We start from the raw sequence: 16,807 nt of genomic DNA, 5'->3' as shown, positions 1-16,807 counted from the left end.
GTGGAGGGTCACAAGGCTGGCAAGGGGTACAAAACCCTTTTCCAAGGAGTTGGGCCTACCTGTCTCCACTGTTGGGAGCATCATCCGGAAGTGGAAGGCTTATGGAACTACTGTTAGCCTTCCATGGCCTGGCCAGCCTTTGAAAGTTTCCTCCCGTGCCGAGGCCAGGCTTGTCCGAAGAGTCAAGGCTAACCCAAGGACAACAAGGAAGGAGCTCCGGGAAGATCTCATGGCGGTGGGGACATTGGTTTCAGTCAATACCATAAGTAACGTACTCCACCGCAATGGTCTCCGTTCCAGACGAGCCCGTAAGGTACCTTTACTTTCAAAGCGTCATGTCAAGGCTCGTCTACAGTTTGCTCATGATCACTTGGAGGACTCTGAGACAGACTGGTTCAAGGTTCTCTGGTCTGATGAGACCAAGATCGAGATCTTTGGTGCCCTCCACACACGTGACATTTGGAGACTGGATGACACTGCATACGACCCCAAGAATACCATCCCTACAGTCAAGCATGGTGGTGGCAGCATCATGCTGTGGGGCTGTTTCTCAGCCAAGGGGCCTGGCCATCTGGTCCGCATCCATGGGAAGATGGATAGCACGGCCTACCTGGAGATTTTGGCCAAGAACCTCCGCTCCTCCATCAAGGATCTTAAGATGGGTCGTCATTTCATCTTCCAACAAGACAACGACCCAAAGCACACAGCCAAGAAAACCAAGGCCTGGTTCAAGAGGGAAAAAATCAAGATGTTGCAGTGGCCTAGTCAGTCTCCTGACCTTAACCCAATTGAAAACTTGTGGACGGAGCTCAAGATTAAAGTCCACATGAGACACCCAAAGAACCTAGATAACTTGGAGAAGATCTGCATGGAGGAGTGGGGCAAGATAACTCCAGAGACCTGTGCCGGCCTGATCAGGTCTTATAAAAGACGATTATTAGCTGTAATTGCAAACAAGGGTTATTCCACAAAATATTAAACCTAGGGGTTGAATAATAATTGACCCACACTTTTATGTTGAAAATTTATTAAAAATTAACTGAGTAACATAACTTGTTGGTTTTTAAGATTTATGCATCTGTTAATAAATCCTGCTCTTGTTTGAAGTTTGCAGGCTCTAACTTATTTGCATCTTATCAAACCTGCTAAATCTGCAGGGGGTTGAATACTACTTGTAGACACTATATCTCTTGATTTTTTTAAAATGAAAATGCCATGCCATATCCTGTGAGTAAGTCAACGCAATCAGGCAGTACTTACCGTATTTTTCGCTTTATAAGACGCACTTTTATTCCCCCAAATTTTGGAGGAAAGTGAGGGGTGCGTCTTATAAACCGAATATACTGATTATATACTGCAGGGTCCAGGGGAGGTGGGGCCGCTCTGGAGCGGTGCTGGGGGGGCTGGTGGAGGCTGGTATAGGCTTGTGAAGCTGCAGGCGGCAGCGTTTGATCTCCTGCACCCGCTCATATAATATGCACAGCCGCTGTCCACCACCGTGGTGCTGAAACTGCACCGCGGCGATGGGCTGGGGGAGCTGCACATATTATATCTGCCTGTGCTCCCCTTTGATCACACATGCCCCCATGTGTTAGCTATGGCCCCCATGCTGCTGCCCATAGTAAAATAATAAACTCTTTACTCACCACCTCCAGCGTGTCTGCCCAGTCTCCCTCCTGCCGCTGTGATCAGGCACGCAGAGATATCACACTGCTGTGCCGATCACATGACCGGGACCGTGAACCAGGAAATGCAGGAGGCCGGAGCTCAACCCCGAGGAGGGGTACACAAGGGAGCACAGCGCTGGAGAAGGTAAGGAAAGAGTTTATTTTACTAAAAGCAGCAGCAGGGGGCAGTGTGTGTGCCAGCCACAGGGGGAAGTGTGTGTGCCAGCCACAGGGGGCAGTGTGTGTGCCAGCCACAGGGGGCAGTGTGTGTGCCAGTCACAGGGGGCAGCGTGTGTGCCAGCCACAGGGGCCAGCGTGTGCCAGCCATAGGAGCCGTGTGCCAGCCATAGGGGACATGTTGCATCACTGGGGGACGTGTGCCAGCACAAGGGGGCTATATTCAATATAAGGTGGTCATATCCAGATTAAGGGGTCTAATTTTAGGATGGGGGGGCTATGAGGGACATATACTCTATATGATTTGTTAGACAGACACTGGCATTATAAGACGGACCCCATTTATTAAAAAAAATCTCTATTCCTTCACCAAATTTGGGGGTGCGTCTTATAATCCGGTGCGTCTTATAAAGCGAAAAATACGGTAAATGAATATGTATTGGAGAATGCAGTCACACAACTGCAAAGTTGTGGACCACCATCCAGGCCCAATATGATATCAATGGCTCTCTCCCATGAACCTGGAGCCAGGGAAGGCCGTATGCGATATCAGTGCAAACCTGGTGGCAGCATTATGCCTTGGCAACATTACTTGTTTATTGCATGGATTGATCTGGTTGTCCAGAAATTTCTAGGTCACTATTCCACCTGGAAGTGCTGCCGCAGAAGGCACGGTCGCTGTGTGCTCACTTTTTAAAATGGAAATACCGGACTTCCTGTTCCTGCGCTGAGATGTGAGGAGGGAGAAGGAGCAGCTCCATACAGCCCCTGCAATATACAGCGACCTACAGAAACAAATAGCACCCTAGACCAACATATAAAGGCTGCACTGAATTAACAGTTGTCAGTGCATGGATCGTTATCTCCTCAGAAGTGGAGGAACACCATTCAAGCCCAGAGCAGAGCAGAGGGAGGAGGGGGTGAGTGCAGATAACATGGCACCCACAGTGAAGGGGAAGGAGGGGGAGAACGGAGAGGAACCACAAGGGCTGCTGCAGCAATGTGCAGGAGGCCAAGATAACAGAAGAATTCAGAGTATGCAGAGTGGTACAGAGACATTGGGCTTAGGGGAAAGATATGAGATGGATTACAAAAGGCTGGCAAAAGAAGTGGCAGATCATCTGACAGCAGAAATCAGAGAGGCAATAGCAACCTCAGTGAAGGAGGCTTTGGCTGCGCTGCAGGAGGATGTGGAGCACCATGATATGAGACTGACAGAGGTAGAGCAAAGAGTTTCTGATGCTGAAGAGAATCTGACAAGATTGGAGGGCAGATTTAAGGAGCTAAACACTAATGCTCAGCTTATGAAGGATAAAATAGAAGATCTCGAAAACAGATCTAGGAGGAATAATTTAAGGCTGGTGGGTCTGCCTGAGACAGTGACAACAAAATATTTGGACTCAATCTGTGAAAAAGAATTACCCCAGGCTTTAGGCTTACCACATAGCTGCCGTGTAGAAAGAGCGCACAGAGTGGGACTCATAAGGGAGCAAAGAGATGGTCACAGTAACAATGATAATACCCCCAAGCAAGGTGAAATGTCCAGAGCAAGACAGGTTATTATAAAATACCTGGAATACAAAGATAAAGAAGAAATTCTACGGGCCTTCAGGAATAGGAAACAGGCACTATGCATTCAGGGACACAAGATTCTATTATTTGGCGACTATTCGGCAGAAGTCACACGAAAAAGAAAAGCATTTAGCCAGATCTGCACTGCCCTCTATCACAAAAACATTAAATTTCAGCTTTTATACCCAGCAATACTAAGAGTAAGAGGAGCAGATGGGGTCACAAAGACTTTTTGGGATCCTTCAGAGGCGGAGCGAGAGATACTACAGGACGGGAGAACACGGCGACAGGAGAGGAATGGAAAAGAAGGGACTTTCACTGATCCGAAACATGCAGATCCTGCAAACATAACATCTGCAGTTAGACCCGACAACGAGCCAGAGTGGAGTCAATCGAGATCCAGACCAGCCAGTCCGAAGGAAAAGCGACAGATGGCGACTTCAGCTGGGAAAAGAGGAGGAAGAGGCAGCAGCTCATGAACAAGCAGGCAAGACAAGGACTTAATTTGAGACTGCTGAATGGAGCCGTATGGTGACAAATGTGCCTTAACTCTCTAAAGTCTCGCCTACCTCCTTCTCTCTTTCTTCTCTATCTCTTTTTCTTTCACTCCCTTTTTCTCTCTCTCTTTTTCATGCTTATCACTTTTTCCCTTTTATCATTTACTAATGCTTTTTTTTTTTTTTTCCTTCTTCTCTCTCTCTTTTTCTTCTCTTAATGACGGTTTTAGGAGCTTGATAAATTTATAAAGGCTGTTTAGGGGCAAGGAGTTAATAGCCAATAAAGGGGGAGAGGTGACTTAGTGGGGTGGCTTCATGGAGAGCTTGACTTGAAGCAGGGGTTTGAAAGGAGTCTCAATCATCTCAGAAAAAATGGAAGACGTTAATTGTATTTGTAAAGTTGGGGATGGGAGGGGTTATATACAGTTGGGGGAGGGGAGGGGAGGGGAAGAGAGTTGGGGAATCCATACGACACGGCCTGAAAAAGGAACTGTTGATTTTGGGGATTATGGTTAAGCTCATTACGTGGAATGTTAAGGGACTCAGATCGCCGCACAAACGAAATATGATACTACGTCATCTCAAGAAGCTTAAGGTTGATATTGCTTTATTACAGGAGACGCACTTGCAAAAGGATGAGTTCTTCCGTATGAATAAGATGTGGGTGGGAAGGGTATATGGGTCGGCCTCAAACGGTAGGAAAGCAGGGGTTCTTATTTTGATCAATAAAAACAGATGGGGATATATGTAAATTGGTGGGGGGAGACTTCAATACAGTGGTTTCTCAGGAAGAAGACAGGAGGAGTCAGGGGAAGCAGGGGAGGAACACAGAGGGGTCGCTGAGAGCATTGTTAAATACAACTACACTACAGGATTGCTGGAGATTATATCACCCGCAAGAGAGAGAATTTACACACTATTCCCACCCACACGACTCTTGGTCAAGGATTGACCTTTGGCTGACAAGTGAGAATTTATTGCAGAGGGTAGAAGAGATAGTTATAGAGACTATGGTAATATCGGATCATAGCCCAGTGGTAGTCAGTATAGCTGACAAAGTTCAGAGAGGACAGGATTATATATGGCGCTTCCCCTCATTCTTGACTTTGGACGAGAACTTCCATAGAATACTGAGAGAATGGTGGGTGGATTATACACTGATGAATCAGGAGCACAGTGGGGAAACACTATTGTATTGGGAGACGGCTAAGGCAGTTTTGAGAGGGAAAGTGATAGGATATACGACAAAGGTGAAACGACAGGCACAAGTAAAGTTTCAGGAGGCTAGCCGGGCAGTCAGGGAAGCATATACTGACTTCTTAAAAAAACCATCAAGGGTGACAAAAGCAAAGTGGGTGGAGGCGAAGGGCAATTTTGAGAACTGGGTAGAAAGGAAAGAAGGTATGTACAGGACACAACAAGAGGCAGAGTTTAATCGTTTCGGGAACAAGGCAGGGAAGTTATTGGCAAATCTGGCAAGGGGACGACGACCGATGACACATATTATGACACTGAGAAATGCTGTGGGGAGTAAAACGACAGATCCCAAAGAGATAAACCACATTCTTGGAGACTTCTATGCAGGTTTATATAAAGAGGAGGGGTTAGATGATAGGAGAGAAGGAAATGAGTGGTTAAAAGGAACAAAAATGCCTACGCTCACGGAGGAAAATTTACAGGCTCTGAATAAAGAGGTGATGGAGGAGGAGGTGCTACAGGTTATAGTAGAGTTAAAAATGACAAAAGCCCCGGGACCAGATGGCTTTAGCGGCAGTTTTTTCAAAATTATGAAGGATCAAATCTCACCTATACTGACAGAGTTATTCAATAAGATAATGGACGGGGAAAGAATATCGGGTACACTTAATACAGCCTATATAAAGCTCATTCCTAAAGGAGGAAAGAATTTAGAAGTCCCATCTAGTTATAGGCCCATCTCGCTGATTAATCAAGACCTAAAAATTTTAGCGAAGTTGATGGCAAATAGGTTAGCGGCAGTATTGCCAGAGATTATAGATCTCCCCCAGGCTGGCTTTGTTAAAGGACGTTCAGTGGTGACAAACATTAGGAAAGTAATGCTAGCAATTGATGTAGTAAAGCAGATGAGAGAAGGGGGGGAGGGGAATCCAGCCTTGATCACCTTGGACGCGGAGAAAGCCTTTGACAATGTGAGGTGGTCATGGCTGGAACAGATGTTAGATCACCTGGGCTTACACGGAGCTTTTAGGAATTTTGTGAGGGTTCTTTATGCAAATCCTCAGGCAAGAGTGAGTACCCCGGGATTTCTGTCAAAAACATTTCCTTTGATGAAGGGAACCAGGCAAGGATGCCCGATGTCACTACTATTGTTTAACTTGGCTATTGAACCACTGGCTAGACGTTTGAATGAGGGGGGGTGGTTTGAAGGGATCAAGGTAGGGAGGAAGTCATTGCACTCAGCCTTATTTGCTGATGATATAATCCTGTTCATGAGCAAACCTAAAACACAATTGAGTAGAGTCATAGAACAAATTGAGGAGTTTGGGAGGTTAGCAGGGTTTAGACTTAACAAAAACAAATGTGAAATTCTCTTCTTGGACGGAAAGAGAGCGGAGGGAGAGAGGGGTGCATTATGTGACATTCCAATAGCTAGAAATACAATTAAATACTTGGGAGTACAGGTTGGGAGGGATACAAAAACCATATATTCATTAAATTATTCCCCTTTGATTGAGAAAATTGAACGTGAACTGCAAGGTTGGGCAAATTTGCCGTTGACTCTTCTGGGAAGAAATCATCTAATAAAAATGATGAGCTTTTCCAAGCTTCTCTATCCAATGCAGACAATCTCATTGCTTCTTAAACACTCGGATGTGAACAGATTGACAAAAGCGTTCTCACGTTTTTTGTGCAAGGGATATAGGCCGAGGATTAGTGCCAAAAAGCTAATGTTATCAACAGAAAATGGAGGGATCAGACTACCTAACATCAGGGGGTACAATTTGGCCTGTATCTTAAGACATGTAGTCGATTGGATTAGACGAACAAGTAGGTATTCTGACTGGGATATAGAGGCAGAATTTTGTAAACCTTGGGACCTGAGTTCAATCCTACATACCTCCATTCCAAATTTGCCGCCCAACATTAAACACTCACTGATTTGTAGAGACACAGTGATGACTTGGAAGGCGGTTAGGAAAAAGTTCGGGTTAGCCTGGAACATCTCCAAATTCCTTAATATATGGGCTTGTCCTGACTTTCCACAGGGAAGGGAAAATTATCTCTTTAAAGAATGGAGGGAAAAAGGGATTGGAACTCTAAAAAACCTGATGCACGATACAGAACTGAGATGGATGACGTGTGAGGAGTTGAGAGCAAAGTATGACTTGCGCCCATTCCAGACTCTCCAGTTTGAACAGGTGAAACAAGGGATAATGAAGAAACTATACAACATAAATAACGAATATGAGGCAAATCAGATGGATGCGATCATATTAAGGGACATCCATGCCACAAATATATCAAGTCTTTATGGAAATATGAGAGAAGTGTTAGTCCCTAACATATCAGGAAGAATGTTGGAAGGGTGGGCAAAGCAGTTGGGAGATCAAGAAGTGGAGGAGAAGATTTTGAATGGTTGGATGGTGATGAGAAAGACGATTGTGAATGAGAACTTAAGAGATACCCAATTCAGGATCATACATAGAGCTATCTATGGATTTAATATACTGAATGCAAGACATCCAGATAAGATGATAAGTTGTCCAAATTGTGGTACGGAAAAAACAGATCTATATCATGGGATATGGCAGTGCGAAAGGATTGAAAGATTTTGGAAACAAGTCCAAGGGGTAGTGAGGAAAATCTGGAATAGAAATATAGAGTTAAGCTGGTGTCACACACAGCGACAACGACGTCGCTGCTACGTCACCATTTTCTGTGACGTTGCAGCGACGTCCCGTCGCTGTCGCTGTGTGTGACATCCAGCAACGACCTGGCCCCTGCTGTGAGGTCGCCGGTCGTTGCTGAATGTCCAGCTTCATTTTTTGGTCGTCACTCTCCCGCTGTGACACACACATCGCTGTGTGTGACAGCGAGAGAGCGACGAAATGAAGCGAGCAGGGAGCAGGAGCCGGCGTCTGGCAGCTGCGGTAAGCTGTAACCAGCGTAAACATCGGGTAACCAAGGGAAGACCTTTCCCTGGTTACCCGATATTTACCTTCGTTACCAGCCTCCGCCCTTGCTGCCAGCGCCGGCTTCTGCTCTGTGCACATGTGGCTGCAGTACACATCGGGTAATTAACCCGATGTGTACTGTACCTAGGAGAGCAAGGAGCCAGCGCTAAGCGCGGCTTCCTGCTCTCTGCACATGTAGCGACGTTATGATCGCTGCTTCTGCTGTGTTTGACAGCTAAGCAGCGATCATAACAGCGACTTACAAGGTCGCTGTTACGTCACAGAAAATGGTGACGTAACAGCGACGTCGTTGTCGCTGTCGCTTAGTGTGAACCCAGCTTTAGATCCAATGGTCTGGTTATTTCACTATCAGCATCGAGAGGAGGGAGAGAAAGGGGGAGACAAGTTACCGAATCTTTTCCATGATATAGCAATGATAAGTAAAAGGGCTATTCTTCAGAAGTGGCTGGTGAAGGAAATACCAACAAAAGAAGAACTTGTTAATCAATTGAGAAAAACGCTCATGTTGGAGAAGGTGATGGTGGAGAGGTGTAAAGAAAGGATGACAGCAAAATTTTTCAGTAAATGGAGAAAGTTCATAAGCGTTATATGTCCTAGAGAAGAAACAATACAAATAATGTCCACATTTGTGTCTACGGAATGGTACATGAAGGAAGACCTGTCAGGGTCCCTGTGCGAGCTGAAAGTATAGTTGGCCAAATTCTGGGTCGTGTCGCATGGACAGGGGAGGGGGGGGTGGGAGGGATAGTGTTTATAAGTAATGTTTGTAACAAGTTATCGAGGAATGCTGAAGGGAGGTAGCGGAGACTGAATAAAGGAAATATACATTGATGAAGAAGGGGAAGGAGCAAATTTGATGACCGTGACAAATATTTGATCGATAAATTGTAGAGACTGTTATTTGATATTTTGATTTGTTGACCCTTATTTTCTTCATTCTGTACCCTTTTTTACCATGACAAGAAAAGAAATAAAAATTTGGTTTAAAAAAAAAAAAAAAAATGGAAATACCAGCTCACATCCTGTGTGTTGCATGGACCATACTTCCCTGGTGTGTAAACACATTATGGGGAAAGGGGGGGATTGTTGCTGCTGTCCTGCTGTCTGCAATGTTTTTAAATATCAAGACTCCAAGGTGGGTCTCCAAGTTGTGACTTGTCTGTACTGGCAGGGGTATGGGAGCACCAGCCCTATACCTGTCTCTCATCCACCTCTATATTTCTTATGTCAATAGTCTGAGAAGCTAATAGTTATGCCAAAACAGTGGTGCTGCACTGTAAAATGTATTTTTGCTGTTTTGGACACTTTTCGACCCTCCAAAAGGTGTTTTCTCTGCCTTATGTTTGGCCTCCCATTGCATTCAATGGGGTTTGAAAAGATTTGAATAAGTTTGGTTTGGCAAATGTAGCATTTGTTCAGTTAGGCTCAGCGAACTGAACTTTGAAATGTTCGCTCATCTCTAGGCTCTTATATACAGCTTTCTAGAATACTGTATATAAGAGACCAAGCCACTCTGTATACCTTAAAAAACACTTTTATTATACTCACCTTGGGGGCCGTCCGGTACTATAGGTGTCGCTGGTCTCCAGTCCGGCGCCTCCTCTTTGCTGTGATCGCCATCCTCTCACTACCCAGCCCAGTGTAGATGATGTGTCCTACGTCATTCCCACAGGCTGGTACTGTGGTCCTGCACAGGTGCACTTTTATCTGCCTTACTGAGGGAAGATCAAAGTACTGTAATGTGCAGGTGCGAGGAAAGTTAAAGACCCCCCATGTGCTCATCTTTAGTAGTCACATCATTCTTGTCTGCTGCACCAAACCTTAGACAGGGCAAAGAGCATAGGCTGTGGTGGTGCAGGAAGCTGGCGGCTCCCTACTCCACTATTATGTCCAACCAAATGTATGAGGACACAGATTGGGCATGTGCCGACCTCCTGACACAGCTTCCCAAATCCAGCATCTTAGACATGAGTTATGCTAAAGAAAGTATATTTACTTATGATTATAACAAGTGTCATTCTAAAGACGCCATATAATAATGGTAGATCATGTTTTTTTCTCCCAATTTTAAACAGTTAAATAAATATAATTTATCTAATTCATACAGTGTGTCCTAGAAACCTCCCAAAGTGAGAAATAGTTGTCCTTTAGTGTTTGAAAGTTATCAGTGTAGACAGATATATAGTGTGTGCAGACATGTTTTATATTACCTCTACCTGAAAAAATAGTAATCAGAAATATGGAAATACATGTGACATTATGTAATGTAAAACTTTATAAAAGTAAATGTCATAAAATCATTTTGGGAGAAAATATTTCTGGTTTACACAAAGATAACTGGCGAGACTGTTGCTCTGACCCATCAGATAGTTCTTCTATCGCTGCTTCCGGGCTCTATTGGACCTCAGAAGCGGAGTCTTCTGCAACTTTGTCTTACAGCTGCTCATTCAGTGATACCGAGACATTGACAAACAACAGGGGTACCGACTATGCGGGATTGGCAACTGGAGTTCACTCATATATATATATATATAATATGGATGATCTATCAGAGGAAGCGATGGGAGATAACTCAAAATTTGTTCGGGATCGGCAGCCTTCGATAATGTTTAGCGAGTCTCCTGACTTCCATGCCATTTTTGGGACTTAGGATATTCCGCTAGCTTGTGGACTTATCGGCTCCATATATGATACCCCTCCTCCCTCCTTCCCAACCCCCTCCCCTCTTTTTTTTTTTCTTCTCTCTCTCTCTCTATCTTTCTCTTCTGTATTGTTACAAGGTTTGTCTTGTTCTCTTTTGCTACATTTGATAAAGTTAGGATGGAGCCCATTTGCTCCTGACAGCAAAATACTAGCAGCCAATATTGAAAAAATTAATCAATAAGAATACTTAAAAGAAAGATGTAGAAAGCTGCTGTGTATTGACCAGTGAATGTATTAATAGGCATGAGTATATACAAGCCGTGCGTGGCAGATGATTATTCAGAATTAACACTTCCATTTAACTTCAATTTCTTAAATGTCATGAACAAAATTGTTTTTCTTTTCACCTCTTTATCAATAAAGAAAGATTCCACATAAATGTAAACATCTGCACTTACAGTTTTTTCTCCACTGATTCGTATTCTTCTTTCATCGTTATCCACTTCTTTATTAATTTTCGTTTGACGTCATTCCTGTTGTACATGGAACATCTATCATCATCTCATATGTAAATGTATCAATATCAGCAATTTGATGAGAATTAGTCATTTCGCCCCTTGACCGTCCATCCCAAATACTTTGCCAACATTTTCTATCTACGTCACACAAATGATACAATTTTGTCTGCTTTGAGCCGTCACTAGAGGGCGCTCACTGTATAGGACAGAAGAAGCATAGAAGGCTGGCGGCATAAATTGACCTCATAGTGCATCTGTCACCATAGGATTTACTTTTCATATATGTGTATCGCAGAATTATTTAATGATTGGGAATTTTTTGTCTTTGAGCCTTTATTTTTTTACTGTCCTATTATGATATTACCTAATTTTTCTTTTCTTCTCCCTTTTATGTAAAAAGTCAGATTACAATTCCTCTATTGTTTTTAACCCATAAAAACGTTTTTGCATTTTTGTAAATAAAATACGATTAGGGCTGGTCGAACTCTCAAAAAAACAGGACTGGCGGGTCCCTGCTAAATTAGAAAAAAAAAAACCCCGGATCTGCTCCGTAATCCGTTATCCATATAAATCTATCTGGACCAGAATTCAGAGATAAAAATGTTGGTGGAACGGATAGGGTGTATGAGCGCACGTGGTGTACTCACTGAGGCTGAGCCGACAATTGAATATTCACTGCTTTGCCCGCCCACCGGTGCGTGTAATTGGTTGCAGTTAGACGTGCCCCCACCCTGAGTGTCAGCGTGTCAGCTGACTGCAAACAATCACAGGCGCCAGGACGGCCGGTGGGCGGGGAAAGCAGTGCAAGTGTCTGCAGGTCAGTATGGTGGTATAAAAATAAATAAATAAAACAATCGACGCAGGGTCCCCCATATTCTGATGCCAGCACAGATAAAGCCCGCGGCTGCAGCCCCCGGATGTTGGGCTTTTTCTGTGCTGTGTATCAAATTAACCCAGAGTCACACATGCGAGTGACTCGCATCACATCACCTGGCACGGCCTGCCGCTCTCCAAACATGAGCATGCAGGTACATAGAAACACATGCGGCCGACCCGCTCCTGTCAGGAGAGTGTGTGGCTTTGCCGGGTAATGCAATGCGAGACTCATGCGAGCCTGGCATGACATCACCTGGCACAGCCGCACACTCTCCAAACATGAGCATACAGGTACATAGAAACACATGCGGCCATCCCGCTCCTGTTACGAGAGTGTGCGGCTGTGACGCGAGATTCGCGCGAATCCCTCACAAGTAACTCCGGCCTAAGAGAAACCGCATGCGCCTTTTTTTTTTTTTAAATTCACATAAATAATTAAAAAAAATGATGTGCGCCCCCCCAATTTTGATGCCCAGCCAAGATAAAACCAACTGGGGCTGTTATTCTAAGCCCGCAGCCGCCCGGTACTGCCGGATCCATTAGATGTGACAATCCTGGTTCTTTACCGGCTCTTGCCGTTGGCAATCGGGGTAAACCCTAGGTTAGTGATGGCACAGGGTGTCTATGAGATACTTGCATCAGAAACCTGTAAATGAAAGTAAATAAATACAAACACAGAGGAAAAAACCTTTATTTTGAATAAAATACAAAAATACGTAAGCACTTTATTAAACCCAAACATCCCTCCAGGTCCTAAGTAATCCACACTAGGTCCCACGCTGCTTTCAGCTCTGCTACATCTCACAGTGAGCAGCCATAGAACATGACCGCCAGCTGTGAGTGCACACATAAGGCTACGTTCACACACCGTGTTATTTTACGCTGCATTTTTGTGCATTTTTTGCGGAAAAAACGCACAAAAAACGCACTCGCGGCAAAAAAAGTAGCAAAAACTGCATGCGTGTTTACCGCGTTTTGGTGCATTTTTTTGCTGCGATTTTGCTCACTGCGTTTTTATGCGTTTTTTATCAGTGAACAATGCCATTAAAGATTGTTGAAAAAAAAAAAAAAAAAGGTCTGAAGTCATTTCTGTCTTCAATATGTTCTTCATTCTCCACTAGTGTATGCAGGAGATCAGACAGCTGCAGAACTACAAGGCTCAGCATGCTCCATCCAGGACTGTATGCTGGAGGGAGAGGCAGGGGGAGCAGAACTACAAGGCTCAGCATCCTCCATCCAATAGTGTATGCAGGAGAGCAGACAGCAGCTGCAGAACTACAAGGCTCAGCTTCCTACATCGAATAGTGTATGCTGGAGAGCAGACAGCAGCTGCAGAACTACAAGGCTCAGCATCCTCCATCCAGGACTGTATGCTGGAGTTTTTTGCCCCCCGAAAAAATGACGTGGGCTTCGCCATATTTTTGTATACTAGTGTTACGTCACTACCGGAGTCCGCTCCAGCGACTTCTGCTCCGATCGCCAGGCGACGCCGTGTTCCTGCCGTGGATGGTGCTGGTGATGGGAGAGGAGTCGATGCCAGCGGCACCGGTGGGCGCAGGCTCCGATCATCCACTGGGCTGGGTTATCTTGGGATCTGCAGTACCACTGGGTGACTGTGGGTGGCGTGTGTCTTCCAGCTGAAGTTGCCAGTGTTCAGCTACAGCCAATGGGAAGACACCACACCCTTCTTAGTTCCCCTCCTGTCTGCTGACCTCTGCCAGAGATAGTTCTGATTTCCTGACTCCTGGTCTGCCCTATTCTGTTTTGTGATTCCTGTGTGCTGACTTCTGCGTGTTTTCTGACTACCCTTCTGCCTGCTGTTTTTGTACCTCGCTGCCCGATCCGGATTTGACCTCTGCTACGTTTTCTGATTACGTCCTTGTCTGCCAATTCTGTCCCTGTTCTGCTATTCCTGATTTGACCCTGCCTGACGACTACTCTTATTGGACTGCAGCCTTCCACAGGTAGTGATCTCCAGGGCCCTGTGTAATTCCAAATCCCTGTATAGGGGTTAAAGGGTTTCAGGGTTCTGGGGGTCCTGCTTGGTGAGTGAATTCCCTCTAGTCTGTCCATTACATCCCACCTGAGTCTGTTGATCCAGGCAGGCGTTACAGCTAGCCAGGTACAGCAGGAAGGTACGGGCTGCCCCCAACCCCCAGCTGCCTATTTGTACCCAGCTGGGAACCAAAAATATAGGGAATCCCTTTTTTTTTTTTAATTATTTCATGAATTTCATTAAATAATTAAAAAAAAAAATTACATGGGCTTCGCCCAATTTTTGAGTCCAGCCAGGTACAACTAGGCAGCTGCGGATTGGAACCCGCAGTGCAGAGTGCCCAAGCTTTCTGGGCACCCCTGCTGCAAATTGCAGTCCGCAGCCACCCCAGAAAATGGCGCTTTCATAGTAGCGCCATCTTTTGGCGCTGTATCCAACTCTTCCAGCTGCCCTGGTGGTGAGTGGCTCGCTGGGTAATAATGGGGTTAGGGCTAGCTGTATATTATCAGCTGGCCCTAAGCCCAAAATTCATGGTGTCACGCCAATATTAGACATGGCCACCATGAATCTCTAGTAAAGATAAAAATATTTTTCTGTGTTCCTCTGCAGTAATCCTGGGTCAAGGGTCCCGCGCCGTCCAATCCGGATCCAATATCACCTGATCGGTTTGCTGGAAGGCAAAGCGATCAGATGATGTGTCAGGTTCAAGGACATGAATCACATCACACATCAGCTGATTGTATAAACGGGTTTTATACAATCAGCTGATGCATCAGTGCAAAAAAAAAAATAAAATACTCACTTATGTGCTAATTACCGGCAGCTCCTGGAGCGATCGGACGGGAGTCTGATCCTGTCCGATCGCTGCAGGAGCTGTTGGTAATCAGCTGTTGAAGTCTCCTGACGGCATCAGCTGATAGGTTAAGCCGGCTGGGCGCTAAAAAGCTGGCATCACCACGAGACTTACGATCAGCTGATGCGTCAGGTACCGCATCAGGTGATCACCGCCAGGTCATGCAGCTATCGGACGTGCTGCCCGGGAGACTGCACACAGCTGGAGCGGGAGTGTCGGTACCGGGAGAGGAGTTGGGAGCGGACATGTCGGGAGTCTGCAGACAGGTGAGTATGACTTTTTTTTTTGTACTGCTCACTTGTGATTTCGCAGCTGCTTCCACCTTCCGCCCGGCCATGGCGCCATACGGGAGCGGACATGGCGCACTACGGGAGGAGGAAGCAGCAGTGGCGGTACCGGAAGGATTCACGCTTCTGTGTTTACTGACAGAAGGCATCCTCTTCCTGTACATGTCACTTTACTACCCACCCCTTGGGTTTATAGCTGCGTTTTTAGTCATAGAAACGCGCTAAAACGCAGCTATATTTGCAATTTGCATATTTCATTGCATTTTTGAATATCTCATTGAACTCAATGAGAGGAAAACGCAGTGAAAAATGCAAAAATAATTGACATGCTGCATTTTTGTGGGCACCACAAAAACTCAGCTAAAAAAAACCTGCTGTTTGCAGAAAGCAAAAATGAAAACTCAGACTTTGCTGGAGAAGCAAAGTCATGCAGTTTTCTGAGCAAAAACGCAGCCGAAAAACGTGCATAAACACTGTGAAAAACGCACTGTGTGAACTTACCCTAAGGAAACCTCACACATCACAGATAAGAAAATCTCTATATCATTATGGAATCTATAAGGTTTTCTACATTAGATCAGTAATTTTCTGCACTTACATAGTGGCGATCCTCATGCTGATCAGTTCTGTCTTCTCCAGAAATATTGGCACAGTGACGTCCTCACTATTGTACAAGGAAGATACAACAACTTGTGTTAAATGGTCACAAACTGAATAATACAAGCAAATATAAGAAGCTTTGTAATAGATTTTATCCACTTATGAGCCACGTCTACTCCCCCCGGCATTCTGAACTAACCATCAACTCTGAAAAAAAAAGTTTAACTCGATCTTAGTCAAAGCAAAATGGCTTGCCAGTTCTCTGTGATTACACAGCCCATTATAGTCTGTGGAGAGGGAGGAGAAGTGAAGAGCAGAGGGAGAAAACAGGAAAAGATACAGAAATATCGTGCTGCAGTTAGAAAGTAGCTAACCCTATCCAAGAGCTGACGTCACAGCTACACTGCTGAGTACTGCTGTATAATGGCCTTCATGCTGCTGCTACTTCTAAACATGTGTAAAGCAGAGAAAAAAGATCAGGAATCCCTCTGTGTGTACTGTGTATAGGAGACGCCATAACAGCGAGTCTCTTCCCACTAGACCTGAGACAACTGGAAACTACAGAGGAGAACACTGGTGAGAAGTATAGGACACAAGTCATCTAATGGCCAGAAATAGTGTTACTCCTCATGTGCACACATGACAGCTTATTCACTTAATTTCAGAGCTCGTTCTCTAGATGGCTGAAGCCCCATCAGTCGGACCCCCGACTTTACACTACAACTGTACTTAAAACACATATCTTGCATGTAATATTATTGGCTTCAGCTATTACCTAGTAGTTACAGATAAGAAGAAGCACTACAGGAATTTTACATTTATGAAGGTAGATATTAGTATTTCTGATGAGCATTGATGTCAGGATACATGGGCCCTGTGCCAGAATAATACATGGGCCCTGTGCCAGAATAATACATGGGCCCTGTGCCAGAATATTACATGGGCC

This window comes from Anomaloglossus baeobatrachus, chromosome 7, assembly GCF_048569485.1.
Source record: "Anomaloglossus baeobatrachus isolate aAnoBae1 chromosome 7, aAnoBae1.hap1, whole genome shotgun sequence".
Classification (NCBI taxonomy): Eukaryota; Metazoa; Chordata; class Amphibia; order Anura; family Aromobatidae; genus Anomaloglossus; species Anomaloglossus baeobatrachus.
Note: the sequence above shows the minus strand (reverse complement) of the source record.